This window comes from Hyaena hyaena, unplaced genomic scaffold (assembly GCF_003009895.1).
Source record: "Hyaena hyaena isolate Hyena2069 unplaced genomic scaffold, ASM300989v1 scaffold_29, whole genome shotgun sequence".
Lineage (NCBI taxonomy): Eukaryota > Metazoa > Chordata > Mammalia > Carnivora > Hyaenidae > Hyaena > Hyaena hyaena.
In genome coordinates this window covers 103,574-131,527 of record NW_024080661.1, presented here as the reverse complement: position 1 = coordinate 131,527, position 27,954 = coordinate 103,574, and the positions used below count along the sequence as shown (strand labels likewise).

General features: G+C 46.3%; 1 long non-coding RNA gene across 3 annotated transcripts; it reads left to right on the top strand.

Moving 5' to 3' along the window:
* The first annotated feature begins 16,643 nt into the window (after positions 1-16,643).
* Positions 16,644-19,549, top strand: LOC120229155. 3 transcript variants are annotated; one of them, XR_005527682.1, is made up of 4 exons: positions 16,644-16,735; positions 17,348-17,628; positions 18,779-18,889; positions 19,461-19,549. It is a non-coding gene; the product is annotated as an uncharacterized LOC120229155 (long non-coding RNA). The 3 variants fall into 3 exon arrangements; XR_005527683.1 differs by lacking the exon at positions 19,461-19,549 and having other exon boundaries at positions 17,568-17,628; positions 18,779-19,063; XR_005527681.1 differs by lacking the exon at positions 19,461-19,549 and having other exon boundaries at positions 18,779-19,063.
* Positions 19,550-27,954: the final 8,405 nt, after the last annotated feature.

Below are 27,954 nucleotides of genomic sequence, written 5' to 3'. Positions count from 1 at the left end.
GAGTTTGGGGTTCCAGTCTCAGCTTGGCCAACCAAGTTTCCAGGGGTCCCTCTCTTGTTTCATCTTCTGGGGATCGAACCAGATGATCTTGGATGTCCTCTCTGGCCCCACAGTTGGGGATTCCATTGATCATCTCCAGGAGGGGCTGTGGGGTTCAGAGAAGCTTAGTTTAAGCACATTTAGGAAATCTTAGTAGAGCACTGGTGAGAAAGAAAACACAGGAGGAGCCTTGAAACCATCCTTCTCACACAGTTGTTCAAGGAGACCATGTCTGCTTCATTCTCTTCTTGTGCCTGCAAAGCCCTTCTCAGCACAGCTCATTCACCAGCTCTGGCCTCAGTCTCCAACCCCAACCTGTACCCAGCCATTCTGGCCCAACTTTGAGTTCTCCCAAAGCACTATGCTCTTCTCAAGGAGAGAAGTCTCTTTCTTCCCCTGTTAGACTCTAACTTGTCATTTAAGACCCAGCTCAAAAGCCCTCAGCTCCTGAGGAATTTCTGATGTCTCAAGCCCACAGCATGCCATTCACACCTGATGCCCACGCATGCTGTTCACACTGCTGTGATGGCACCCCTCAGTCTAATATTTATCCTAAGCATGGATGCATCTTTCTCCATCAGGGTACAACTAAGGGGCACCTTGTTTATTTCTAGTATATGTGCTGCCAAAGTGAGCACGTACCTTGTTTATTTCTTAGGTTCTTTACACAGCACCTGGCATTTTCTTGGTGCTCAACCAGTGGATGTTAAATCACACTGAAGCATTTTCTGTTGAATTGACCCCAAACAGGATTCACTTAGAGCTTGTGAAATAGTGGCAACTCTTTGGTACAACAGGGAGGAGATGGTGGAGAAGGGAAGCTTAGCATGCCTACCTCTATCTAATTGCATGGCCGCCTGCCCCTGTTCCTTAAAAGTTAGTGTCAGCTTTGGCTTCTGAGTAAAACTCTTAGGATCTGTCCTCTGGGAAGGCTCCCAGGCTGATAAGGCAGGGCCAGCAATTTCAAGGATCTTACCTACTGTTTGAGGAAGGAAGGGAGCTAATACTTACTCAGACTCTGTGGCATGCCAGACCGTGCATCACCTCATTTGATCTCACAACAATCCTACGAGTAAGTATTCTGATGCCCATTCTACAGATGAGGTAATAGAAACTCAGAGAAGTTAAGGACTTTCCCAAAGGGGACTCACAGCGAGTAGCAGAGAGCAAGGAATGGAACTCCCCATCCATCCTTTTCCCCCTATACACACAACCACCGAAAGCCCCAAAGTGGACCGCTTCTACTGCCAACACGTCAACAAAAATGCAAGCCCCTTACTGCGCAGGTGTCCACTCCTACTCACTTCCAAATCAGTCTTCATTAGCCTTTCTGATTGGCTGAGCGTAGGTCACGTGCTCATGCCGTAGCTTCAAGGGAGCCTGGGAGTTTGAGTTCTTGACTTCTTCTTGGGGAGGCAGGACCCTAACAAGGGAATTTCCTCCAGAAAAGAAAGGCTATTTGTAAGATGATGGGCATCAACAAATGTGACAGATGTTCATGACACTGACTCATGCTAAATGTCGCACCGAAGGAAGTTATTTTCGATGCCTGAACACATTTCTGCTCCTTTCTTAAAATGTGGTTTGACGAAAGAGCATTTATTACATAATTTTTTGGGATATAATTTACGTATAGTAGAGTTCACCTAGTTTAGTGCCCACATCTAGGGGTTTTTATAAATGCATACAGTTGTGTAACCACTACCATAAGCGAGACACAGTGTAAAACAGTTCCATCACCCCCTCTAGCTCTCAGAGCAAAGACTTTTAAAGCAGAGAACAAAAATAGAGCTGAAGAGATTCTATGCATAAATATCAACATGTGCACATCAGAGTCTGCCTCTCCTTGGCTCCTGTGGGGGTAGAGAAAGACAAAGATTACTGCAAATAGACTGATATGGTCAAAAGCATAATTTCCTTTCAAACGTCGGGTTTAGGGCTTAGCAGAAGAAGAAGGATGAGGTTAGCTGTTTTGGTGCCGGCTCACTGCATGAATTCCTGCTTAATAGGACAGGCAAACAGCATCTTGGCTAAATGCAATGCTTCCCACAGATGCGGGTAGAGGAAGGCCCATTTCTGGCCTTCTGATGGCCCTCCTCCCTGTCAGGTAAATGACAGGCACATGGCGGGTCTGTGTCCTCACTTCCGGGTCATGCTCCAGGTCACAGCATCCAGAAAGTCCTAGGCTTAAGAGGTGGCCAAAGGCAGGCAGTGTGTGGGGGTGGGGGTGTAGACGTAGCTTAGATGTGCAGGCAGGGGTGGAGGAAGAGAAAAGGGGAGTGGACTGCAGGCCTGGGCTAAGGGCTGGAGGGAAGCTCTCCATGGAGTCTGAGAATTCCAAATTTGAACATGGCCTTTTAGGTCATTATCAAATATATTTTTCATTATGGAAACATAAGTTTTCAAAATAGGATAGAACCTATGTTATTTAACAGTGTATTGGCTTGATTTATAACACAACTCCCTGGGCTTGGGGTATGTAGGCCTCCACTGTCTGGTACTCTTGCCCGGGCCCTGCGGATGTTTGAGGCAGGCCTAAATGAATCCGTTCAGCTTCAGAGATAGTTACCAAAGCTTCCTGAGGGCCCGGCTCCCTGATGGTAGCCTTGTAAGGTAAGAGAGGAAGAGAACGAGCAAACACTTTTTAGATGTCAGCTCTGTGCTTGAATCTGACTTGAGCCCAACTACCCTGACCAGTGGGTAAATCATTGCTCATTTACAGATAAGGAAATGGAGGCTTAGTGATGCGTACGTGCCTCCGGGGTGCAAGCTGGGATTCCAGCCTGGATCTGTGTAGCTGCAGTGCCCCATGTTACCAGGGAGTTGTATCTCACTTCTGTTACCCTCCTCACCAGGATTTGTATGGGGCAAGGAGGCAGTCATTTAGATGGGTTGCAATCAGGCCTGGGCCGCTGCTTTGAGGGGGGAGAACCCCCCCCCACAAGCTTATGTTTCCAGAACTTTCTCTGGGTTGACCCTATTTTTGTTCCCAAGCAGAAAAGGGCAAGGTACAGGTAGCTAGGGCAGGGAGAGCGCAAACACTCAGGTCAAGGAGGTATATGGGAATTGGCTGTGAACAAGAGAAAGAAAGGGAGGCGAGGAGGATCTGGCACAAAAACCCTGGGCTTCGAGTCATTCCCGATTTCAAATCCAGGTCCCACTACGAACTGATTGATTTTGACAGAGTCGTGTAACTGCCTGGAGCCTGCATTTCAATACCTGCAAAGGTACGATCGCTCAGAGTTTTCTCTGAGTCTCTGGAAGGATGACGCGAAGCAGAACCAGGAAGGTATCTAACCTGAAGCAGGTCCTCCACAGGGCTCCCCCCGCCCCTCACGAACTCCTTCCTCTTGTTGATTGAATCACTCACTGAGCCCATTTCGGCATTTTGTAGATATCTACAGCTGAGAAATCTAAAAATAAACTTGAATTATGGTGGGTTTAGCCTTGAGGTCACTGGCAGGCACTTCTGTGTAAATAGCAGAAGTGAAAAAAAAAAAGCCATTTCATTTCTAGTATTTGAAATCCGAGTAAAAGAACTCCTATCATGTGGGCGACTCATAGTGGAGGGGCGGGGGCGGTAAGGGGGCAGGTTTGGTATTTTTTCTTTGTTGTTTTTGTTTTTGTTCTGTGATGATGTGTGGGACTCTCCAGGGGCATGTATCACAGAGCTATATGGAGAAGGGGCAGATGGGAAATTTGATTCTGTCCCTGACGTTATAGGACAGAACTGAGGAAAGGGGGAGTGTAGGTCAATGGATGGAAAAGGGGATCTCATATTCAAAGGTCCTGTGGCCATCATGCCCTTCATACCTCTGGCTTCAGGTCACGGATGGGCAAGTTTCTTAATTCCTTTTTTGTGAGCTTCTGCAGAAAGGCTATCTTTGGGGACTTGCCTTATTCCTGAAATGCCAGTATGTCTGAGACTTTAAAGTTTAAAGTGTGTGTGTGTGTGTCACAGACTCATAAAAGAGAAAGTGAGAGGCTGGCTTACTTGGCTGTGGCCCACACTGATGGGAGTCACAGGTTCTTCATCCTATTGTTATTTTTAACAAAGTGCTTTCTCACCCCTCAAATCTGATGGTCGCAACTCCTACAACCCATGTGTTATAGGCTCAGTGAGATGAAGTGGTCTTAAGTCCTATGGTCCTAAGTAGGGGAGGCAGGACGTGGACAGACTGCCTCCTTCTTTACACAGGGTGGGCATGGGCCATCCCAAGAAGAGTGTGCAGAGTGGGCTCAGGGCCTGAGGCCTGGGGAATCCAAGTCACTCAGACTTTTGCTCTGTGACCTTGAACTCTGTGACTCCTTTTTAAAATGGACATAATGCGGGGCACCTGGGTGGCTCAGCTGGTTAAGCGTCCGACTTTGGCTCAGGTCACGATCTCACGGTTCGTGGGTTCGAGCCCCGTGTTGGGTTCTGTGCTCTCAGCTAGCTCAGAGCCTGGAGTCTGTTTCAGATTCTGTGTCTCCCTCTTTCTCTGACCCTCCCCTGCTCACGCTGTCTCTCTCTCTCTCTCAGAAATAAATAAAAAACATTAAAAAAATTTTAAATAAAACAATAATAAAATGGACATAATGACATTATATGTCAACGTTGCTTTTTTTTTTTAAAGGTGTGAATAATCCAAATAAAAACATACCATACCATGCTTGATAGTGCATTGATCTAGAACTATCTGAAGGTGACTGTGGTCATCTCCTATGCCCAGTGCAGATAGCTGGAGAGAAGGGATTTTAGTGTCAGTAAGAGGCTGTGGGATAGATTCAAGGGGGAGCTTCCTGATTACAGGGAGTTGTGAGAACCACCAAAGGATGGAAGTGACACCTTTCCAGGCCCTGAGGATCCGGCACCTTTTGGTGTTTGCCAAATACCATCACCTCTCACCACTTGCTGGTGCCTGCATTCATCGTCTTGAGCAGGCTCAAATGCTCCCCAACCCCCACACCAGACTTCCCTGCATCATCATGAAGAACTACGAGCTTTTTCCCCTGCTCCGTGGCATGACTTTGGTACCTCTATTTAGCATCTGTGTTGTTCTCCCTGACTTTAAGCCAAGCCCTTGAATTCTTCCCTGCCCGGAGCTCTCAGAGGGTGGGGAAGTGTTCCATTCATCCTTATCTCCAATACCAAAGGCAGTGCCTGGCACATAATCAGTCCTCATTAAAGGGATGCTGAACTTCGCTGTGACTCGCCTGTTGGTGGTGGTTGTTTTTTTTTTTTTTTAATTAAAAAAAATTTTTTTTGAGAGAGAGAGAGACAGAGAGCAAGCAGGGGAGGGGCAGAGAGAGAGAGGGAGACACAGAAACTGAAGCAGGCTCCAGGCTCTGAGTGGTCAGCACAGAACCCAACGCGGGGCTTGAACCACCAACCGTGAGATCATGATGTGAGCCAAAGTTGGATGCTTAACCTACTGAGCCACCCAGGCACCCCCACACCGGCCACATTTTAAGTGCTCAGTAGTCACATGTGGTTAGTGGCTACCATATTAACCAGCACAGCTCTATAGCTAACCCTCAATTTTCAGGATAGGAGATCTGAAAGGCCTCTTTCTAGCAGGATTGATGATTATGGAAGGAGATGGTCCCTATCCTTGCCTGCTCCAGGGCTGCTGGGTCATCAATAATCCTGTGCCTAGAAAGTTCCTTATGCTTTCTTGTGTCTACCCCATCATCCACCTTGAGCATGGGGAAACTTTATGCCACATGTTTATTTTCAAGGGTTCGACAGGCCCAGGCCCTTCCAACCTGTTCGGCCCGGTCAGGGCAGCAGGCAAGCTGTTTACATGGAATCCAAGTGCTCAGCGGAGCTTAGAACAGGGCTGTGTTTTCCACGGCTGCTGAGAAAGGTGAGTGAGCCGAGGCAGAATAACAAAAAGCCACTTCAAAAACACACCAGAAAAAGTCAGAAAGCAGAGACAATCAGAGGTTTGAGAGAGACACACCCCCCCCCAAAACCCTGACAAGAGAGCAAAAACAAGTCACGGGGGAGCCTCTAGCCCTGATGGTTTCGAGACTGTCGCGGTTGCTGACTTGAGAACGGGCCTGTCCCAGCAGTTCTGTGAGGGGCCGGGAGCTGAGACTGTGGGGGCTCAGAAACTTCACCTGAGTTCTGAGAACCTTGTGGCCTGGGAGGTGGGACAGTCCCTGAGCACTTGAAGCTCTGGGAAGGCAGGGGTGTGTGGGAATGGCAGGGCCAGGCTGTCTGGGTAAGAGTGTTTTAACCCACAGACTGGCCATCTGTTAGGAGGCAGAATCCCCTGGGGCCCTGAGCTTTGGGAACTTACCACCTGGGAGGGCGAGGCCCGCATGGACATAGTTCATCGTGGAATTCAAAGCTTAAGGCCCCCCTTTTCCAGGAAGCTCTCCTTCAGCACCTGACATAAGTTCTCCACCACAGAGACACCAAATCAGAAAGGGACACCTGGTTCTCCCCTCCCTGCCCCCATTTCCCAAACTGCTATAGGGCAGTGAAGTACAGTGAAGGGAGAGTTGGAGTTGGAGACTTGGGCTCAAGTCGCAAGCATTGTCTTCCACTTGCCATGTGAGTTGGGTGGATCAGTTTACCTCTGGGACCTTAGTTTCTTGGCCTATAAATTGTAGGGATGGTGTAGCCCAGTGGTTCTCAACCCAGGTTGCGTACTGGAAAAACCTGGTGAGCTGTAAATGGAAATAAGATTCGAGCTGTTCTGAGATATAGCCTGGCCTCAGGAATTTTCAAAGCTCCTTTGATGATCCCAGTGTAGCCAAAATTGAGAACTGCTGGTCTATCCAGTACATCTCAAATGTAGCGTAGGAGAGCATAGGAACCATTTTGTTAAAATTCAGATCCTGATTCTGTAGGCTTGGCGTAGGTTATGAGAGTCTGTTTTTCTAACAAGCTCACGGGGGATGCCCACAGGCCAAGCATGGAGTAGTAGCAAGTCTATCTTTATTTTTTATTTATTTTATTTTTTTTCTTTTATAGTTTATCATCAAGTTGGTTTCCATATAACACCCGTGCTCATCCCAACAAGTGCCCTCCTCCATGCCCATCACTCCCATTTCCCTCTCTCCCACCCCCATCAGCCTTCAGTTTGCTCTCAGTATTCAAGAGTCTCTCATGGTTTGCCTCCCTCCGTCTCCCCAACTATTTTCAAGTCTATCTTTAATGTCCACTTCTCTCTAACTAGCCGCAATTCAATCTATGTTGTATTTTGGGAACTGGCATGGGTCACATACTTCTGCCGATAGACACCATCACTTCTAGGTTCTTTTTTTCCCCCTCCTTCTCTCACAAGGATCACTTAAATTCTCACTTGTGTTTGAATTCTAACAGATTTGAGTCAAACAAGTCTCTTCCCTCCAAGGGCAGAAGATGAAAGATAAAGAAAGATGGCGATGTGAGTTCCAGGTAGTGCAGAGTCCATTTTGTTGGGGCACGGGTGGCAGGTGGAAAGATACCAGGCATTGAGACCCCACTTCTGCTGGGCACTATTCAAGTGCTTTATTCAAGTTGTCTTGTTTACTTCTCACAACAACTTCATGGTAAGTACTGGTAATGCCCCTGTTTACACACGAAAAAGGTGAAGCTTAAAGAAAATCAGAGACTCTTCCTAGCAAGGAGCAGTCTGGGAGTTGAACTTAGGTGTCTGTATTGACTACTAGTCCATGTAGCGCAGGGGTAGTATTTCAGCTTGGACAGACCTAACCAGACCCAGTCATACCTGACTAGATTTGATTAGACTTAATCAGACCCAACCAGACCTGACCAGGCCTAACCAGACCCAACCAGACCTGGCCAGAAGCAACCAGAACCAACCAGACTTGACCAGACTCAACTAGACCTGACCAGACCTGACCAGATCCAATTAGACCCAGCCTCTTGGCACCAAGTTGTTGGCAGGGAGACGGTTGGGATGGGGTTTGCATGAGTTTATTCTACCCAAGCAACCTCTCCACTCACCTTCCATGCCTCCCCAACCAGAAAAGGGGAGGTGGTAACAGTCTTCCATGCCCTGCTGCTGGGACCAGGCCTCAGGGCCCTTGCATGGAGTTTGGTACCTGGATTCACACCTTTCCCCACTTGGCTACCTGTCCCAGAATTACTCTCTGCTGCCTGCATATTTTTCTACTTATATCATTTTCTTTTCTCCAGGGGAACAGGCAGTGTGTTGAGCTTTGTGATTGTTTTATCTTCCTTTTGTAGGCTTGTCCCTTACTGGAGCCTAGATTAAGGCTTACCCCCACCCCATCCCAAATAGCGCCACACAGAAGATCATCTGGGCTGCCAAGATAACTGCAAATTCTAAAATGTCTCAGATTCTACTGAGTTCTTAGCCAACATGGTAGTCAACAGCCCAACCCAATAGTTTTTCCAACTTGACTCAACCCAGGCTTGTCTTACTTCCTGATATCAGGGATATGGGGCTGGAGTGAGGGTGAGGGGGGTGAGAAAGAAAGAACGGAGACTCTCTCATTCCCCTACTAGGTCTTGAGACCTTGGAGACAAGGACTTTGTCTTTTCATTTTTGTATCCCCAGTATAGAACATGGTGCTGGGCAGATAAATGTGTAATGTTTGTCAGATGAGTGAATGAAGGTGACAAGGGGGCCTTGTTACACCAAATGACTGGCGGCACTGATAGTTTGTCCTGCTTGACAAGAGAATCACCTGGCACAGAGAGAGCTTGCAAGGGCCCCGGAACCACGTGGGCACAGTTACTGGGAAATCTCTCTCTTTCACCACATCTTCTTAGATTCTGCAGCAGTTCAGGAAGGTGAGATTTCCTTACAAAGCCCCAGCCCCTTGATATGCTGGGTGCATTGCAGAATGCTAACACTGAGAGCAATCAGGAGGGGCCAGGCACTACTTAGGCAGCTGCAGAATTATAGGATGAGGGAGTGAGGGGACCCTTCTCTTCTTCACCTTCTGGAGAAGGGGATGATCATATTCTCAAAACTGGGTTTGGGCATCTAACCTTGGAGGCTGGGATGAAAAAGGTAGAGGTTTCAACCCACATGGAAGAAATTTCCTCTGCAGATAGTTTTTCCTCTCAGAAAGAAAGAAAGAAAGGGAGAGAAGAAGAGAGAGGAAAAGAAAGAAAGAAAAAGAGAGAAAGAGGGAGAAAGAAAATAAAGAAAGAAAAGAAAAGAAAAGAAAGAAAGAAATCAGATACATGCCAAGGTGCTAAATGTGCACATGAATCTAAAGTGACTTTGCATTGGTCATGTGGGCCCCAGTCAGGGAAATATTCCCATTTATTCACTTTGTGTAAGAAAATGTTCTCAAGTCAACTCCTTAAGACTCTGTCATGTGGCTTGAACTTTAACAAGAAATAAGCCAATGAGAGGTATGGCCCCACTGTTCAGGTACGTATTCCGGGGGGAGTGGGTCCAGCAAGAAGGGCAAAAGTTAGGAGAGGGCCCCAAACCAGACCCTCTGAATTCATATGGGTGCTATTGTTGGGGTCACATTATTGCTGTAGACCCAACTCTTTTCCTCTGGCTTTCCTGGGGGACTGTGAGGTTAACCCACTTACACCATATTCTCTGAAAGCATCATCCGGTCCAGGGGCGCGAAAACTGGTGATTGGTGATATTTCTATCCCCTCCTTCAATAAATAGCTGCTTTTCTTTATTTTAATTGCCAAGGTTAGAGGTTTTGATTGTGTGGAACCGTGCGGTGGGCCTGGGAGAATGGATTAACATTTCTTTCATTTAACAAACATCATCTCTCATGGAGTCATGGAGTGTCTATCTACTCCCATGACTTTTATCTAGATGTTGATGACTTTTAAACCTATGTCTTTGATTTGACCTCTCTCCTTAACGTTAAACTTACATTTCTTTTTTTTTTTTAAGTTTATTCATTTATTTTGAGAGAGAGAGAGAGCAGAGGGAGAGGCAGAGAGAGAGGAGAGAGAGAATCCCAAGTAGTCTCTGCACTGTCAGCACAGAGTCCGATGTGGGGCTCAAACTCCTGAACCATGAGATCATGACCTGAGCCGAAACCAAGAGCCGGTCACCCAACCAACTGAACCACCCAGATGCCCCTAAGATTACATTTCTAACAAAAGAAAAAAGAAAAAAGAGAGAGAAAGAATGGAAATTGCAAGTAAATGATTACCATTAGCTTACGGAAATCATTCTGCAATACATATTCAGCGACTCCATTTCCAGGTGCAGAGTCTGGGGTCACGAGACTGGCTAGATTTGCCTAAAATCTCAATAGAAAATTCGTGGCAGTGTCGCTGTTCTGAGATTCATCTGTATCAGAAACAAACCAGGTACCCCAAAGGAAAAAGAAAAAAAGGACAAAGATTCATGGCAGAACTGGGAGCAGGGCTTCCCGGCTCAAAGCCCTAGTAGAGCCTTAAAACCAGGGCAATGAAATTGATGCTTGTCCGCTTGAGTCCCTATTATTAGGCACAGTCTGCCTTCCCCAGGGAAGGGAGCTCTCCTTCGTCTTCCTCTCCCCTGTACCTTCCAGCCCAGTGGAGGGCACCTGCTTGTGGGGGAAGGGGCGGTTGAAGAGGGATGTAGGGAGTTGAATCCGGTGGCTAAATCTGACTTGTGAAACTCATTCGTAAACAGCATTAAGGGAGGCGGCCTGACCCCTCCCCAACCTCTCCACTCAACTGTGTCCAAAAGGCTTAGCTCAAATCTCACCATTTGGAAGAAGCCCTTTCAGAAGAACTCCGTCTCTGATATTCGAAACAGTTCCTGCCTGTTTCCCCTCAGGAACCCCTCAGGGGAGCACCCTCTCTATGCACTAATTTACGTGGGGAGGGGGCCGTGGGGCATAATGGTTTCAAGCGTGGGCTCTGGCTATGTGGCTTAACCCGTGGTTAAGCCCCAACTCGACCATTTTCTTGTCCTGCAATCTCGGGCAACCCCTCCGAGCCTCAGTTTCCTTACCTGTATAATAGGTCAAGTCATAATTCCCCCTTCTAGGCTTGTTGCCGGGATTAACTGGGACAAGTAACGCGTTGCACGCAGTGTGTTGCCAGGCACTCCGGACGCCCTGGCTGTTATTGTCGTAAGTTTCCACAACGAAATGTGTTGTTCCTCCACCTTCTTGGAGGCTGGTTACCTGTCCTGTGAACCCGGGGAAATAATACACAATCTTAGTGGATTGTCATGACAACGAAACGAGAGGATACATCTGAAAATGCTGTGTGAACTTTTTAGGTGTGGGTGTGAAGTGTGACTGCCCCCAAGGTTGCACAGCTGGCACCAAGTGGCGCCCTCCTGGAACCGCCACACCCTCCCCCAGCACGGACACACACCGTCACGCAGACACAAACAGGCACACCCGGGGAAGGGGAAAGCTCTCGGCGATCTGACCCCTACTGGCGTCCTGGGGAAGCTGTTCTTTCCTGCGGGCAGGGCATCTGAACCGGCCCTGGTGGTGGGTGGGCGAGGAGAGGAATGAGGCGCGCGGGCCTCGCCCCCAAGAAGCTTAAGGCCAAGCCGGGGAGAAGTGTGGACTAGTGTCACTCTAAATGAGCCCAGAGGACACAAAAGTGTGGCGACAGAAAGGTGGAAGGAGGGGCAGTTTGGGGGTGAGAGGAGGTTTGGGGGCAGGGCTGGCCTTTGAGCCGGTCTTTGAAAGACGGGGAGTGTGTTAAGTTAGTTGGCTTGAGGAACCATAACCAAATACCGCAGACGGGTGGTTGACACACATTTAGTGTCTCACAGTGCTGGGGGCTGGGACTCCGAGACCCAGGGGTGGGTTGAGTCAGTTTCTTCTGACACCTCCCTCTTCAGCTGGCAGGTGGCTGCCTCTCTCACATGGTTGTCTCTCTGTGTGGTCTGTGTCCTCACCTATTCATCGTGTGATGGATGCTAGCCATGATGGATTAGGATTGGATTGGGACCTAATTTGACTTTAATTCCCTCTTAAAAATTTTTTAAAGTATATTTATCTTTGAGAGAGAGAGAGAAAGAGAGAGAGAGAGGGAGGGAGAGACAGAGTGTGAGCAGGAGAGGGGCAGAGAGAGGGGGAGACACAGAATCCCAAACAGGCTCCAGGCACTGAGCCATCAGCACAGAGCCCGATGTGGGACCCAAACCCATGAACTGTGAGATCACCACCTGAGCCAAAGTCAGATGCTTAACCAACTGAGCCACCCAGGTGCCCTGACCTTAATCCCCTTTTTAAAGGTCCTGTTTCTAAATCCATTCTGAAGTACTAGAGATTAGGACTTCAACATATTAATTTGGGTAAGGGCACAATTCAACCAATAGCAAATGGGATGTTTAGTTATTACATTTGTTCAATTGTAAAAGTAAAGTGTGAAATGCTGAGAAGTACGGAAAGGAAATAAACCACTAAGAGATGACCATATCTGCCCCCAATTTTGTTTTTTTCTAAGTAAGCTTCACACTTAGCACAGAGCCCAAACTTGGGGCTCAAACTCACAATCATGAGATCATGACCTGAAACAAAATCAAGAGTTGGATGCTTCACCGACTGAACCATCCAGGTACCTGTCTGTCCAATCTTTTTTTTTTTTTTTTTTTAAATAAAAGAAGGGGCACCTGGGTGGCTTAGTCATTTAAGTGTGTGACTTCAGCTCAGGTCATAATCTCACAGTTCATGGGTTTGAGCCCTGTGTTGGGCTCTGTGCTGATGGCTTAGAGCCTGGAGCCTGCCTTGGGTTCTGTGTCTCCCTCTCTCTCTGCCACTCAGGCTTTATCTCTCTCTCTATATATAAAATAAATAAACATTTAAAAAATTTTTAAAGAACATATGCCTTTCAAAAATAGGTATATAACACTTGTTATTTTGTAACTGCTATTTTCACTTAACAAATACATCATGAATTTTCCTCCTTGTAATTAACTATTCTTCCACAGCATCACTTTTAATGGCTGTGTATTGGGGCATCTGGGTGGCTCAGTCGATTACGCATCTGACTCTTGATTTCTGCTCAGGTCATGATCTCACAGTTCATGAGTTCGAGCCCCAAGTGAGGCTCAGCACTGACAGCACAGAGCCTGCTTGGGATTCACTCTCTCTTTCTTTCTCTCTCTCTCTCTCTCTCAAAATAAACATTAAAAAAAGCCCTTACAGACACCTGTAATTCTGACTGGTTTGCTCACTTGAGAATGAACTGTTATCTAGAAACTGACATCACTGTATTTCTATGCTCTTCTGTTGGTTTCTCTATCAGATCACCTACAAAGCCATTCCCATTTCCTCTTCTCCCACTTGCATGACAGGAAAAAACGAAACCTAAGAGCCTGTGGGCTTTATAACATAATCTGAAAGACTCAGGTATTGAAATTAACCGGGCTAAGCACTGTTTCTCTATTGAATGGTCCTTTGGGTTGTTTAAAATCCAAAGTGGGTGGGCATCCTGGAGACGTGCTCCCTGACATCTGTCTCCCCAAGAGGTCCTCCTTGTCCAACCTGAACTTCCCCTTTGGATCCTGAAGGATCAGTCTTCAGTGTGAAACAAGACAAACAAATATTTATCATTAAGTCCCTGTCACTTTGCTTCATGTTAGCAAAGATTTCTCTCATCAGGGATGAACAGTTGGGAGGGAGAGAGAGGAATGAGGGATGGGAAAAACAATCATCACTCATCACTAAAAGTCACTCGTATTTAAAAAAAGTAACATCTCAATGAAAACTTGTAAGTGTTTAAGTTCAGTCTCACCCTGTAGAGTCAAATATTGAATTTTGGTTGCCTTACGGGGTGTCATTGAGATCCTGATTAGTCAGACACAAATTGTGCTGCTGGCTCAATTCTCAGGACCCCTCAGGAATTCTCAGAAGAAATAACACTGTCACATCCACAGTCTACCCCACCAAAAAAAATACACATACATGTAAGTGTAATATACCTGATTCTGGGAACTCTCTGGCTCGTTCCACTTTGCTGAAATGTAACCAACATCTCATATCATTCCCTCCCACAAATCTACTTCTCTACCCCAGTCTTGGCCAATCAAAATCCCACGTCCCACTGCTTGAATACTGATTGAGTCATCCAGGTGCCCTGGAAGATTTATCTTTCTTCTTCCTTTCCTTTCCTTTCCTTTCCTTTCCTTTCCTTTCCTTTCCTTTCCTTTCCTTTCCTTTCCTTTCCTTTCCTTTCCTTTCCTCTTTCCTTTCCTTTCCTTCCTTTCCTTTCCTTACCTTTTTCTTTTTCTCTTCTCTTCTCTTCTCCTTTCTCCTTCTCCTTCTCCTTCTCCTTCTCCTTCTCCTTCTCCTTCTCCTTCTCCTTCTCCTTCTTCTTCTTCTTCTTCTTCTTCTTCTTCTTCTTCTTCTTCTTCTTCTTCTTCTTCTCCTCCTCCTCCTCCTCCTCCTCCTCCTCCTCCTCCTCCTCCTCCTCCTCCTTCTTTTATAGGACATGACAACCACTTCTAAACCCTTAGGAATCTTACCAGATCCCTTTGTTGAGTGAATTCATCCAGGGACAGATTTTTTTTCTAAGTCCAGTTGAGAACAGTGATGGATACTCAAGTCTACACCCTCCCCTGGAGAACAAGATTTATATTCTTGTAAAACTTTTTATCCTAACACCTTATCAGATCTGATTCTTTGAGTTGGTTTTCTGATGTAGAGTGGCACCTTTCCCTCCTTGGCTGTGCGGGGAGAGAGGCCATCTCTTGCAATTCCTTCTTAGGGACTTATGTTCATGATGATGGGTTGCATTTTGAAGGCAGTTTCATCAGTTAGCATTATAAGAAAAAAGCAGTCTTGCTGAACTCAATTTTCCTGGCAAAAATGAGAAAAGAATGAAGGACTGACTTACTAACTGTGAAATGTGGAGCATAGATCGTTTTGTTTGCCAACACCATCATTTGTATTCCTTTAGTGGCAGAAATTCTGACTTTCTTTAGGTAAAGGGATTAGATTCATTCCCTTCCCTAATGCTGCGGGTATAACAAGGGTTGTGTAACTGATTGCCACTTTTAGGAGATGTTAGTCCCTTGACTTCAGGGAGCACGTAGGAAAAGTGAATCTGGAAGGATGCAGTTTGCTTCAAATCTTTAACAAATCCACATCCTGAAAACTCAATTAAGATGATTTGCTCTAGAGGGGGCACCTGGGCCGCTCAGTCGGTTCAGCATCTGTCTCTTGATTTCAACTCAGTTCATGATCCCAGGGTCATGGGATAGAGCACCATGTCGGGCTCTGTGCTGAAGCATGGAGCCTGCTTGATATCCCTCTCCCTCTGCCCTTTCCCCCCTGCTCGTGAGCTCTCTCTCTCTCTTAAAAAAAAAAAAAAGATGAGTTGCTATAAAAAAGGATTTACCACTTTGCAACAATTCACCACGTGATTACTTTAAATAGATAGTTCTTCTTCTGCATTTTATATCTTTTTTTTCTTTTCCCAAAAATGAATTTTTTTTTTTTTTTTGAGGTTGCACTGTGTGCTTAGCTCTGTAGGAAAACCACAATGGTCAGATCGCTAAGGCAAACAGACACCCCCTCATTCTGTGCAAGTGCATTTTTTGGAGCGCCCACCTCCAGTGCCTAGTAAGATAGTCATGTCACCCAGGAAAGTGGGAAATGCTGTCTAAGAACAGCACCCACATTCCAGCAGACAGTCATGCTAGGGGGTGGCAACCCCTTTCCAAATGCCTGTAACACAACAAACACGTGCAAGGGCTAACAGACTCCCAGGCGGAAGCCTGTTAGCCGGAGGAGGAAACCTGGGACAATGGCGCACCAAAGGCCCAATGATGGCAAGGTGCCCAGGGCGAGGTGGCCATCGGGGCATTTCTGTGTCACGCAATTATGAAAACTGATTGTATTTAATTTACTTTAAGTAAAATTGGAGGGCCAGTTCTACCCCAGGGTGGAAGGCGCTGTCTGCGAATGCAGAGGGATATTTGAGGGCCAGGAAACAAAAGTGTCACCTCCCTTGCCCCTGTCATGGATGACCGAGATGGCCCCATTTTTACTCCTGTGGTTGCTCTTCATGAGTCACTTGTCTGTTATCCTTTCTGAAGAACGCAGATTCTCCCGGAAGGAAGCAGGACATCACTAGTGCCTCGAAGGGCTAAAGTCTAGGGCCTCGGATGAGCAAGGAGAAGGAATGAAGGGAAAGGATTTTTAAAATGTTGAGTGAGGGGAGCCTGGGTGGCTCAGTCAGTTGAGCATCTGACTTTGGCTCAGGTCATGATCTCGCAGTTCAAGATCTCATGATCTTGTGAGTTTGAGCCTTACAACGGGCTCGCCACTGTCAGTGCAGAGCCTACTTTAGATCCTCTGTCCCCACCCCCCCCTTCCTTGCTCATGTTCTCTCTCTAAAAAAGAAATAAACATTAAAAACAAATGTTGGGTGAGATAGTCCTTCCAATGAAGTGTTTGCTTCACTGTGAAGCTCTATGGGGACAAACGTGGTATAAGGTAGAGTGTCTGTCCTCAGGTCTGGCCATATGCTAGCCCTATAATCACTTGGCATTCATTCATTCATTCGTTCGTTCATCCATTCAGGGAACATTTACCCAGCCCCTCTTCTGTAATATACAACCCATCAAGAGCTAGGCTTTGAGGTTACCATGGTGACTCGGGTTGGGACCACACCCTTCGGTAGGTAGGCATCACAGGGCTGGGGTGGGGCTGAGGGGAGAAATTCAGGCAGCATGTGTCAAGGCCTACAGTCTCTCAAAGGCACACTGGGACCCCAGCCACACCTCCTCACTCTTCACTTCCTCACTATTGAACCACATGGAACATGACCTTCCCTCTTGTGAGTCCTTCATTGTTCTTCCCAGCTTTGTTCACCCCCAGGCCCAGCACAATAGTAAATGTATAGCACAGATATGTGTTACTATTAATCCCAGTAAATGCAAGAACAGCTCTCAGAGCTTTGTGACATTATCAGTGCTGGTATGGCTACGGGACTGTGACTCTCATGTAGCTGCTGCTCCTTGGTCTGGCTTCCTTGGGAACTTCTTGTGGGAGGGAGAGCAGGCTTGGTAGGATTGTGTATTTCTGGGTTCTCTGTGCCTTTGAAATACCACGTGGCCCTCACTGGGGACCAGTGGGTGGTAGGTCCATGGACTCTAGCATAACCCAGAGACAATGTCTTCCACAGAGTTGCCTGAAGATGGTAACAATGTGGGGATCATTTAGAGGCATCCATGTCCAGGCTTTGATAATACGGTGGTGCATTGGACCAGAGCCATTACCAGTCACACAATTTGTTTTGGTCTCGTGATTCTTTTGGGCTTTGAATCTGGACGTCAGAACCCAGTCACGTGGCTGCCACCCTGAAGATACTGTTAAAATGCCACTAGAATTTTGTTTTGGTGTTTTTATACATCAGCTGCAAATCTTCACAGGATTTTCCCCTTCCCAGGGTAAAGAGAGAGAAGAGGAAGTGAAAACAGGAGGGGAGAATTTTCTTACAGCGCCTCTTGCCCTGAAGACAACAACCGAAAACCCCCTTGGGTTTGAGCAGAGCCTTGTACTTTTTAGTAGCTTGTGCCCATCCGTGGATTGCCTCATTTGGGTTCTCAGAGTTTCCCCAAGATGGGAGGCAGAATTCTGAGCTGCCCCAATTTCCCTCTCATTTGCAGATAGGAAACACTCCTGGGGCTGGAGGCAAGGGCTGGACACTGGCTATTCCAGGAAAAAGAGGTAATTCTTCAGAGCTACTCTGGAGAGGTGCTGGGGCTTCTGAGTTTCTTCAGGAAAGCTCATCCATACTGGGTGGAGAAAGGTCTGTGTAGATAGGGATCCCAGCCGACTGTCCTCCGGGTGGAGCCATTTGGCCACGGAAGACAGATGAGCTGTGCTTCCCAGCCCCAAGGCACCATCTGCTCATCGCTCCCAGCTGCGGACTCTCCAGGATGCTGGGGACCGTCCCCACCCCAAAGCCCTGGGACTTTGAGAGCTCCTAATTGCAATATCGGCTCCCAAAGGAGGGGAGACTTCCCCAGAGTAGGCATGCCTCCAGACTTTCTTGTTGCTTTGGTAGACTTCACTGACAACCTGATATACGCAATAGGCTGATGGGAAGGTGGGGAGAATAAGGAGGCCCATGGATGAAGCCCCTGCTCTCCAAGAGTCTTCAGTCGCCTGGTGCAGACAGATGTGCACACAAACACGAGGGTTAAATAGAGGGGTTGGGGTGGGGGAGCGAAGTGCTAGAGATGACTGAGGCAACCTCATGTTGGAACCCCCTGATGCCAAGTCCCAGGGCAAAGTGTCTGGACCCAGTGGCCCCTGGTCCCAAGAGCTGAAAATCAGCAATGCATGACAGGGCAAGCATGAAGTTCCAAAGTGGCCAGAGTGTTTGCAGTTCAGATGGTCCCATTCCCATTGCCACACTCCCTAGTGTGGCTTAGTTGAACTGAGAATAAAGGCTTGGGACATGGCGGATGGGCAGGGTGCTTGCTGGGGAGGGCACATCATGGTGGCCCTCTCTTGTCTCTTGTGGGTTTTGGCTTGTTTGGGGCTTGGGAGCTTGGAGCTGGAGGAGAGGGTGGAGATCAGGGTTTCGAGGGGTAAAGGGATTGTTCTTTTTTTTTTTTTTAATGTTTTCTTTATTTCTGAGAGAGAGAGAGAGAGAGAGAGAGAGTGTGTGTGAGTAGGGGAGGGTCAGAAAGAGAAGGAGACACAGAATCTGAAACAGACTCCAGGCTCTGAGCTAGCTGTCAGCACAGAGCCTGATGCGAGGCTTGAACCCAAAAACCGTGAGATCATGACCTGAGCCGAAGTCGGACGCTTAACCAACTGAGCCACCCAGGCGCCCCAGAAACGGGTTATTCTTCCCTTTGTTTGACAGAGATCAAAATACAGGGCTACAGGGGATTCCCACTGGACTACAAACCAAAGTGCCCAACGGAGAAGCATGAGGGTCATCGTGCAGGGAGCCCTCTGCCCTTTGCACTCCAAGGTTTGCTATGTCCCTCCTCTGAGCTCCTCTAGCTCAGCGACCAAGCATGTGACCCCAGCCGGAGACACCTCTCTCCTCTGTCTCCAAGATTCCACTTCTCTGGGCCTACGCCCAGGTCCCCTTTATCTCTGAGTGTGCCCTATCACCCGACTATCTATTAAGCTGTCAGTAAGTACTGGATAAACACGTGAAAAAGATCCATCACTGGCGCCTCAGCTACCATCTTCTTTTCTGGAGAAGAGGCGGCCTCTTTTTGTCTATGTCAGAGGAAGGGACTGGGGACAAGGCTGGGAAGGAAATTTCATAGCAAATCCTCCCCCTGGATCTGAGAGAGCTGAGATCTCATCAGGGTCAGGATCCAGGCTCGAAGGGACACCAGCCAGGGCCACTGGAGGTAACAGAGCCCTTTGCTGGTCTGAGACAGGAGGAAGAGGGCAGAAACGTTTGCAAACCCAGCCCTGGCACTGCAGGAATTTGCCTGGCCTAGGGGCTTGGGAGGGGGTTGGTTGGTTTTCAGGTGAGGCCAGGAAGGTTCTACCCAGGTAGATTCCAGTTTCTTCTGTCTTTCTAGGGTACAGAGAGTGGGGTGAATGGCAAGGAGCAAAGGTACTAGGCGACCTCTCAGGGTGCCCACCTGGGACCCCAGAACCATGTTTGCAAATGGATAAAGCTCTGGTACAGAGTTGACTCAACAACGATTCAAATTTCCTACAAGCTAATGCCTACTTCTTTGTCCGTAATCCAGGCCAGGACTTGGGGGTGGAGGAAGCTCTGGGTCCTGGGATAGGTGCTGGGTGGAGAACAAAATGTGACGGGGCTTTGCTGTTTCCCTGCAGCATTGAAACTGGATGAACAGGAAGCATCCTGTTTAAAATTTACATAAACAATCCTAAGCCTTTTCTGAAGTTCCACGGAGAGGGGGTGGGGGGACACAGGGAGGCGTGTGAGGGGGTGGCACTGGACCCACCTCTGATCCCCAGAGCTGGGTCCTCAGCAGCTGGGAACCTGTCCCGGGGGCCTCTGAGCCTTCTTGGTCATCCACACACACCCCAGTGCTCTAGGACGCCGAGGCTCAGTCTGGCGAATCAGCTGTCGAATCAGCTTCTATCTCTTCATTTTGATGGCAGCTTGATTTGTTACCCTGCAAAGACCCATCTTTTGGAAGGACACCAGCCTCTCGTTACATCTCCCAGCCTGCCTAAGGGCAGCTTGGCAAAGCCGGCGTCTTCACTTGGGGCCTGGGTGTTCCAACGCCAGCTCTGGCACCAGTTAGGGTGGGAAGATGAACAAAATAATTAAGCCCCATGAGTTGAAAGAGAATTAATTCCCCTGTGCAAACTTTTGTTTCTTCTCTTCCTGGAGAACTTGAAATGTGTTCATCTAGGACTGTCCTTTTTTTTTGTAACTGGTCTAATTCAGAGCAGTCGTGGGGGTTTTTTCTTTTAACTTCATTTTTCATTAGCATGTAGGACGTGTGAACTTTATAACATTAAAGATATTTGTCCTTGTTTATTATAAAATAACATAACTTTATTAAACCCAGTTTTGAAAAGAGGAGAATAAAAGACCACCCCTGATCTCACCACAAACACACTGGATCCAGTTTCTGTCTGGATCCAGTTTCCCTTCCAGTCCTTGTCCAGACATGTATTTAATTGTACGTGATACGATCCCAATATACATTTACCTTCTGAAAGAATCTAATCTGAGAGCATGTGCTGCTACCTGATCATTCCCATCATGGATAACACACAAAATACCTCTTGTGGCTGGAAATTTGATTGTTTCTTTCACACTTCCACCAGGGTGTTCACTTGTCTTTTCTGGGCTCTGTCAATTTCTGGGGCCAGGCAGAGGAGGTGGGCTAGCTTTGGGGGATCTAGCAGGGCTCAAGTGACTCCAGCTGTCCCTCATATGCTCCTGGTACCCAGGCCCTGGGCCTGATTCCTGCCAAGTGGTTCTTGCTGTACTTAGGTGCCCATAAGGAGCTCAGTAGGGTAAGGGCATTTTCCAGGGCACATTTGTGCAAAGTTTCTCATCCATGCTGGTGTTCATCCACTGGACTCTGACCTGTATAGACAACTCCTCTACCAGGTGAAAGGCAGGGGCCAGGGCATACTGAATCCTTCTTGCTGGTACTTCAGGAGGGTTCTTGGCATATCATAGGTGTTAATTAGTTGTTGAAGGGACACAAGTTGAATGATTCACAACTCACAAGGAAAAAAGGTAAATGACCAATCCCAGCTCTTCCCCCAGCCTGCTGTGGAATCTGACACATTGCTTTGCTTTAGGGCTGAGGGGCTTTGACTCAGGCCAAACGGTTCTTTTATTCAATAGCTCACTTCCAACCCCCCAGATAGCTCCTGCCCCTCCCTCCTTAGACTTCTGGTCCATGCTCTCTCCTCCCCATTCCCTGATCTCAACCAAGAAGTGACGGTGGTTTAATAGTGCAGGGTCTGTATCCGCTACACCCAGCTTTAGATCCCCCTTTAGTTAATAGGATTCCCCTTTCAGTTAGTAGGGTGGCCAGCTTGTCTCAGCTTGCCCGGGACTTTCCCAGTTTTAGCGCTGAAAGTCCCCCCTCAGTCCCAGATAAATGTGTGAATTTGAGGGTTTTGTCCTAGCTTCCTGCATCCAGTTCTTGGCAATGTCCTATAGAGGGCGCTGGAGGCACAGCCTGGGAGACAGGCGCCCAGGTGGATGGAGCATTTGCCTCCCAGGTGCCAGGCAAACTAGGGATTCTGTCTCTGGCCAGAGCGGCTCAGAAAACAACCCATCTCCTCCTCCTCCGGCAGGGAGCTCACACCTGTTGTAGAAGAGGGCGTTACCTCATGAGACAAGCCTGGTGTTTCTTGACCCTGAGAAGGCAAATCATGTACAAATATATTGCACTTTGTCTCAGGCTACCGAACTACCCAGTATGCTCCAGCTGACAGCAGCTCTAACTACCCTGATAGCAGGACACTCCAGCTGTGTTGACCTAGAACAACTTGGGCCACAGCGGAACAAATTGGCTGGCTTCTTTTTAAGCGTGTCAATTAACTATCCACTTGTCTTCGGTCAATAGACCAACCTTGGGAAATGGGAAATCATAAAATTTACTTTCAAAGTCGGCAGAGTGTGGAGGGTGGATAATGGTAAGATAATCTTGCTGCAAGAGAGGGGATCCGGGCAAATCCTGCGTTGGGCCTTAGCTTGGCTGCAACCAACAGCCAGTCAGCTATTCTGGTAGGCACAAATTGCCTGCTGCTTCACGCATCAGTCCCCTGCTTCGGTGCATGACACCCAGTGCTGAAGTGTTGATGGGCTCAACTGGTTGCGAAGTGTTTAGAAACAGATACTATGGTGGTGGGACCCTTTACCAGTTCTTTCAGTTGCTCGCTCTTTGTTATGACGCTACATGCTTTGGTGATCGTTATGGTTCAATTGGAAGTCTAGGAGAGCTGTTTCATAAGGAGGGCCTGGCTGGAAACACCAACAAAATGATTAATGATTTCGTTTTCCATATCACCCTGGGAAGTTGATACTGCAGTAATTTTGTTTCTGTCGTGCAGATGACAAAACTGAAATGGCATAAGTGGACTTGAGCCCGGAATTGCACAGAAGCCTGTGTTCTTGACAGCACTCTTCACGGCCTCTCTTCACATGGTGGATCTCACCCTAGACAGGTTGGATTTCACTAGTTTTGCTTCTGGAGAGCACATCAAACTCTAGGTTCCTAGATACTGGTCACAAACGATTTTGGGTTTCTGATGACACCTCATGGTGCTCCTCTGCTGTTTAGCGGGGAGAAGTAGGAAGATTTCTTTGCAAGGAAAGTGATCTTGGTCTAAATAAACTGGCAGGTGAAGACAGGTTTCTAAGTGTCCTGAGGATCTGTTCTCCCCAGGAGAAGTGGTAGAGAACAATTCTAGGCCTGGCTCCCAGATGGCTGGCTCTTGGATGAGTCACTCAGTTCGCTTCTTTGGGCCTCAGTTTCCCTTTTTAGAAAATGAGGGGATTAAACCAAATTGGTGGTTCTCAAAGCTTTGATGTGCTAGATTCTTAAGGCTCCCACTTGGTAGGCTTTAATTTAGTAGGGTTAGGTGGGGCAGCCTCCCTGGGGAAATTCTGATGCCCATTAATTTGAGAATCATCCATTTGGACCATGACTGACATTAGATTTGAAAGCTAATGTCCCAGGATATGTGGAGTGTTTTTTTGAGGAGGAGGAAGACCCATCCAAAGCTCACACATAGGAAGAGGTGGGTAAAGTTTAGAGAGTAAGTAACTGCATGACAGCCATCTGATATTGGTACTTCCTGAAATTTCTGAGACTCAATCAGGAAGGTCTTTTCAAAGGCTCCCCAAAGCTCACAGACTGACAGGAAACCACAACAGGGGTAAAATGCAAGCATAACGCACCCGATCAGACATGGGAGTCGGAGTCGTTCTCCATGCAGCATGATAACTTGTATCATCCAAGTTTACAAATCATTTATTTTAAATCTGTGCATTTTTGTTGTTGTTTATTTTGGTGGTAGGGACAACTCTGAAGGAAAGGAAAGGAGATGACGATTCAAAAGGGAATACCTTTAACGCATACATCTCCCAGTGTAAGAACACTGACCTCCAAGTAGATTCTTTTGTCTTTAAATCTTTTGGGTTATTGATCCACAGTGATGAAATCCTAGGACACATCTTTAATCTCCATATCACTTTAGTACCTTGTGCTATAGCCTGAGGCTATTTTTTTCTCCAAGAAAAATGGTTTGTAGGAGTTCATTTTGGCCTAAGATTATAAATATAGATTTCATTGGTAAAGTGATCTACTCTAATAGTAACTTTACGAAATTAGAAAATAAGACTCAAAAGTATGAAAAGCACATAGGCATATAGTAAGTGCTCAACAAATGCTGGCTTTTAATATTAGGTGATTATAGGATCAGCTTTCAATAATTTGTCCTTGAATTACAAACTGCTGTGGACCCAGGGGTAGTTTCTAAGTTAAGATTCTTGAAACCCCAGGTAGCAGGAAGTATACCTTCCTTTCATTGCAGCCTTCCCCGAAGACTTATCCAGTCTACTATGTGGGAGCCTTCAGATGATTTTGGATGATGTGCAGATCTTTTAAGTAATGTTCTTTAAAACTGTGTATTTAAGTATAAACATAACCAGTAAAATATCTATATTTAAGATTTTCTTTTTATGACAAAAGGTAATGGTTCCACATTTATGCTGATGTAACGTTTCCTTTTAAAATAAATGATTCAAGGGGAATGAGTAAGTGGATTCAGAGAAAGCTATTAAGTAATAATGGTACAAGTGGTACCTAGAAATGGTAGAAATCGTGGTGGTGCATGCAAATGACTGAGCTTTGAGAAGTACTGTTAGTGAATCGAACCCACTTGCTCCCCCATTTTGGTCTGTATGAAACTATTAATCAATGCTCATTTTATGGAGTTTGCATCTATACCGAAGTTATAAAAATTTTGTGCCTGGGGCACTTGGGTGGCTCAGTTGGTAAAGTGTCTGATTTTGGCTCAGGTTGTGGTCTCGAGGTTCGTGGGTTCGAGCCCCGCTTCGGAGTCTGTGTCTCCCTCTCTCTCTTTGCCACCTCCCCTGCTCATGCTCTGTCTCTTTCTCTCTCAAAAATAAACATTAAAAAATTTTTTAAATAAAAATTAAAAAAAATTTTTTTTGCCAGACAAGACATTAAGGGCATCATCAAACAGCCCTCCTTATTTCCGACAGGTGGTTTCTGAGGTCTCGAGATGTGCCTTGATTAAGTGCAGTACATGGTGGAGGAACTACGATTTTACTCTATTAGAGAAAACATGAGCGCTTTCTGGCAAGCAGTTCAGACCTGAAGAATAGAAAAGACATAGTCCTTTATCCCCAGTTCATCAAGAGACACTGGGAGAGAGAAACTGTCCCGTGGTGGGACCTCAAGGTGCACTGGTCTTGAAATATTTGAAGGTCCTTTACTCAGGAGAGGATTACATTTACTCCCTTTGATTTCCAGGTATAGGAGCGGGACCAGAGGTTGACATTATAAGAAGGCAGATTTTAGCTCAATGAGAAGAAATTCTTTTGAGTTAGCTAAACAAGGAATAAGCTGGCTTCCGAGCAGATGCTCCCACCCCCCCAAGGCCTGAGGTATTTAGTTTAGCAGCACACGACAACCCTAGTGGACACAGGGAAGGGGATGCTCTCTATCCAAAGGCTGGATGAGATCTAAGGTCTTTGCCACTCTTGAATGTCAGGGAGTCTAGGGCAGTCTTTCCTTCCTTTCAAATGGCTCATGATAGGAAATCATTATCTGCAATTGTCTCAGTTCTATGTAAAAAGCAATTAAATCGTTTGGGAATTTCCCCTCCCTACATGATGCTTTTTACTCCTGATACATGTGGAAAAAAGAAAAAAGAAAGAAATAATAAGAAACTCTTTGGTGCTAAATGAGAAAACATGTGAACATTAGCCTGCTGATTTTAACTCTTTCCTGCAATGTTTCCTATTATTTTCTCTTTTTTTAATTAAAAAAATTTTTTTTTAATTTTTTTTTTATTTTTTTAAAAATGTTTTATTTTTATTTCTAGGAGAGAGAGAGTGAGACAGCGTGAGCAGGGGAGGGTCAGAGAGAGAGGGAGTCACAGACTGAAACAGGCTCCAGGCTCTGAGCTGGCAGCCAGCCCAGAGCCCGACGCGGGGCTCGAACCCACGAACCGCGAGATCATGACCTAAGCGAAAGTCGGACGCTTAACCGACTAAGCCACCCAGGGACCCCATCCACGGCAAAATTTCAATCATTCTCAATTCCTTTGCCTCTGTTCAGAATTCATTTACCAACTCTNCTGGCAGCCAGCCCAGAGCCCGACGCGGGGCTCGAACCCACGAACCGCGAGATCATGACCTAAGCGAAAGTCGGACGCTTAACCGACTAAGCCACCCAGGCACCCCTAATTAAAAATTTTTTAATGTTTATTTATTTTTGAGAGAGAGAGAGACATAGAATTCGAAGCAGGCTTTAGGTTCTGAGCGGTCAGCACAGAGCCTGATGCGGGGCTTGAACTCATGAACCAAGAGATCATAACCTGAGCGGAATGACCCAGGTGCCCCTCCTACAATGTATTTTCAAAATCAGTGGTTTAATACTTGATAGTATGGGATTTGCATTTTAATCAGGGTTTTGCTTAACAGTAATGCAGTCATTATTAAAGAAGTATATAGATCAGCCTGGTAAATCGAAGGTTCTATCATCTCACACTCAGAAAGCTGCTATTATGAGCTTATACTTGGACTGTAAAATGCAAAATTATTAGGTTGAACCTAGTGATCTTGTCATTTTGTAGACAAAAACCTACATTGGCAATTTCATATGGTGAAACCTAATACCAAAGACTTTATAAAGCTTTATAATTTCTAATACATTTAGACATCATTTTCTACTAAATTCAGAATTTTCCTTCCCATACTGATCAAAAAAACATTATCACAGTAAGCCAAATTACAAGTCAGCACGATTTCTTCTAAAAAGGCTCCTTTTAACAAATTCCTTTTAACTTGTTCTTGCACAGTGGAGTTTTCATTTGCAAAGATGTTAAGCCCTGTCCTGTGCAAATCATTAAGAAGCCAATTATTGTTCCAGCAAGGTTTACCCAGTGGTAAGAATCAAGATAAAACCCCTGCGTATGCTGAAGCCAGGTGGGGAGACCATGTGTGGTAGTGCTTGGGGGAAGCGGGGGCTTATTCATGAAATGAGGATTTAAGAAAGCGTAATCCCAGATTCCGTGCCTGTTCACATGAGAAACCAAAGCTTCAATTTAACTGCAGACAGTGGGAGTTTCACACCGTCAGCACCAACTGTCTGAAACCCCAAACTGGTAACCAAGTGTGAAGGACCAAAACTAAAAATTTAGAACGAATTAGTCAAATGTCAGATTTCTCTTTTCAAGTATACTAAGCATTTTATCTTTTCCATAGGATGTTCATACTATGTTACAATGGGATAGCTCCTAGTAACCTTCTCCCAAAGTTCTGTTTTATAGAATAATGTTCATGTGCTGTAGGAGAGGCATTTAAAAATACATGCTGTTGACAGACAGGGTAAGATATGAAATTTGAAATTCCTGGAAAAAAACCGGGGGACTGTAGGGGATTCCCCCTCCAATTTTTTTTGTTAAAAATTAATGAAAATATAAGCCCGTAAATTCTATGCATTCATACTCAAAATAAATGAACTGAAAGCCATGGCTCTTTGGAGCAGTAAGGCACGGAGAAAAAGTGGTTCAGTCTATTTTACAGTTGAAACAGGCTCACAGTTTAAGTGACTTGCTAAGTGCCTATGGCGATATGGAAGGAAAAAAAAATCAAAGACCTCAGCTCTATCCCACACTGTCAAAAAAACATTGAAACAGCTCCAGCATTGGTGATTTCTACACAGATCACTCTGACAAGGGGGAGGTGTAATGCAATCTTCCCTGCCCTGCGGTTTAAAGCGGTCACATAGGATCTGACTGAATTCATTCTCCAGCCAATTGCCCTAGCGTGGTGTGGGCAGGCTTGTGGAGATAGGCTTGTTTTCCAGCGCCAGATCCAGGACTGCAAAGGCACCGCTTCCATCATCTTAAGACTTCAATACCATGGCGAATGACCAGAATCTTGCTCTGGCATGCTTCTCCATGCATGTATTTAACTGCTTTTGCCAATTCTGACGAAGGGAATTCACCAAGGGAGCCATCCAGTTTTTTGGGCCGATGCCTACAGGTCATGACCCTACAATGTCCGACACCCAGAAACTGACCTATTTGACAGGTTGGTTCTTCAATTCACAAACAGGAGAAAGATCCCATGTACTATTTAGAAAAACAAGAGAGCAAGGGTTGTTCCCACCTAGTATCAAGCTTCCTTTCCCCCCTCATTCTCCGACACTTGAGCGAGTGGAGTCAACCATGGTTACTATGTGCTGTGAGCTCAAGTTCAATAGCAGGAAATTCTAAAAACACATCCCTGTGAATTAAGTCCTGTCCTTCTAGATAAGCTTTCTCCGTGTAAGTTGAGGGCTTTATTTACCCACTTTTTCAAAG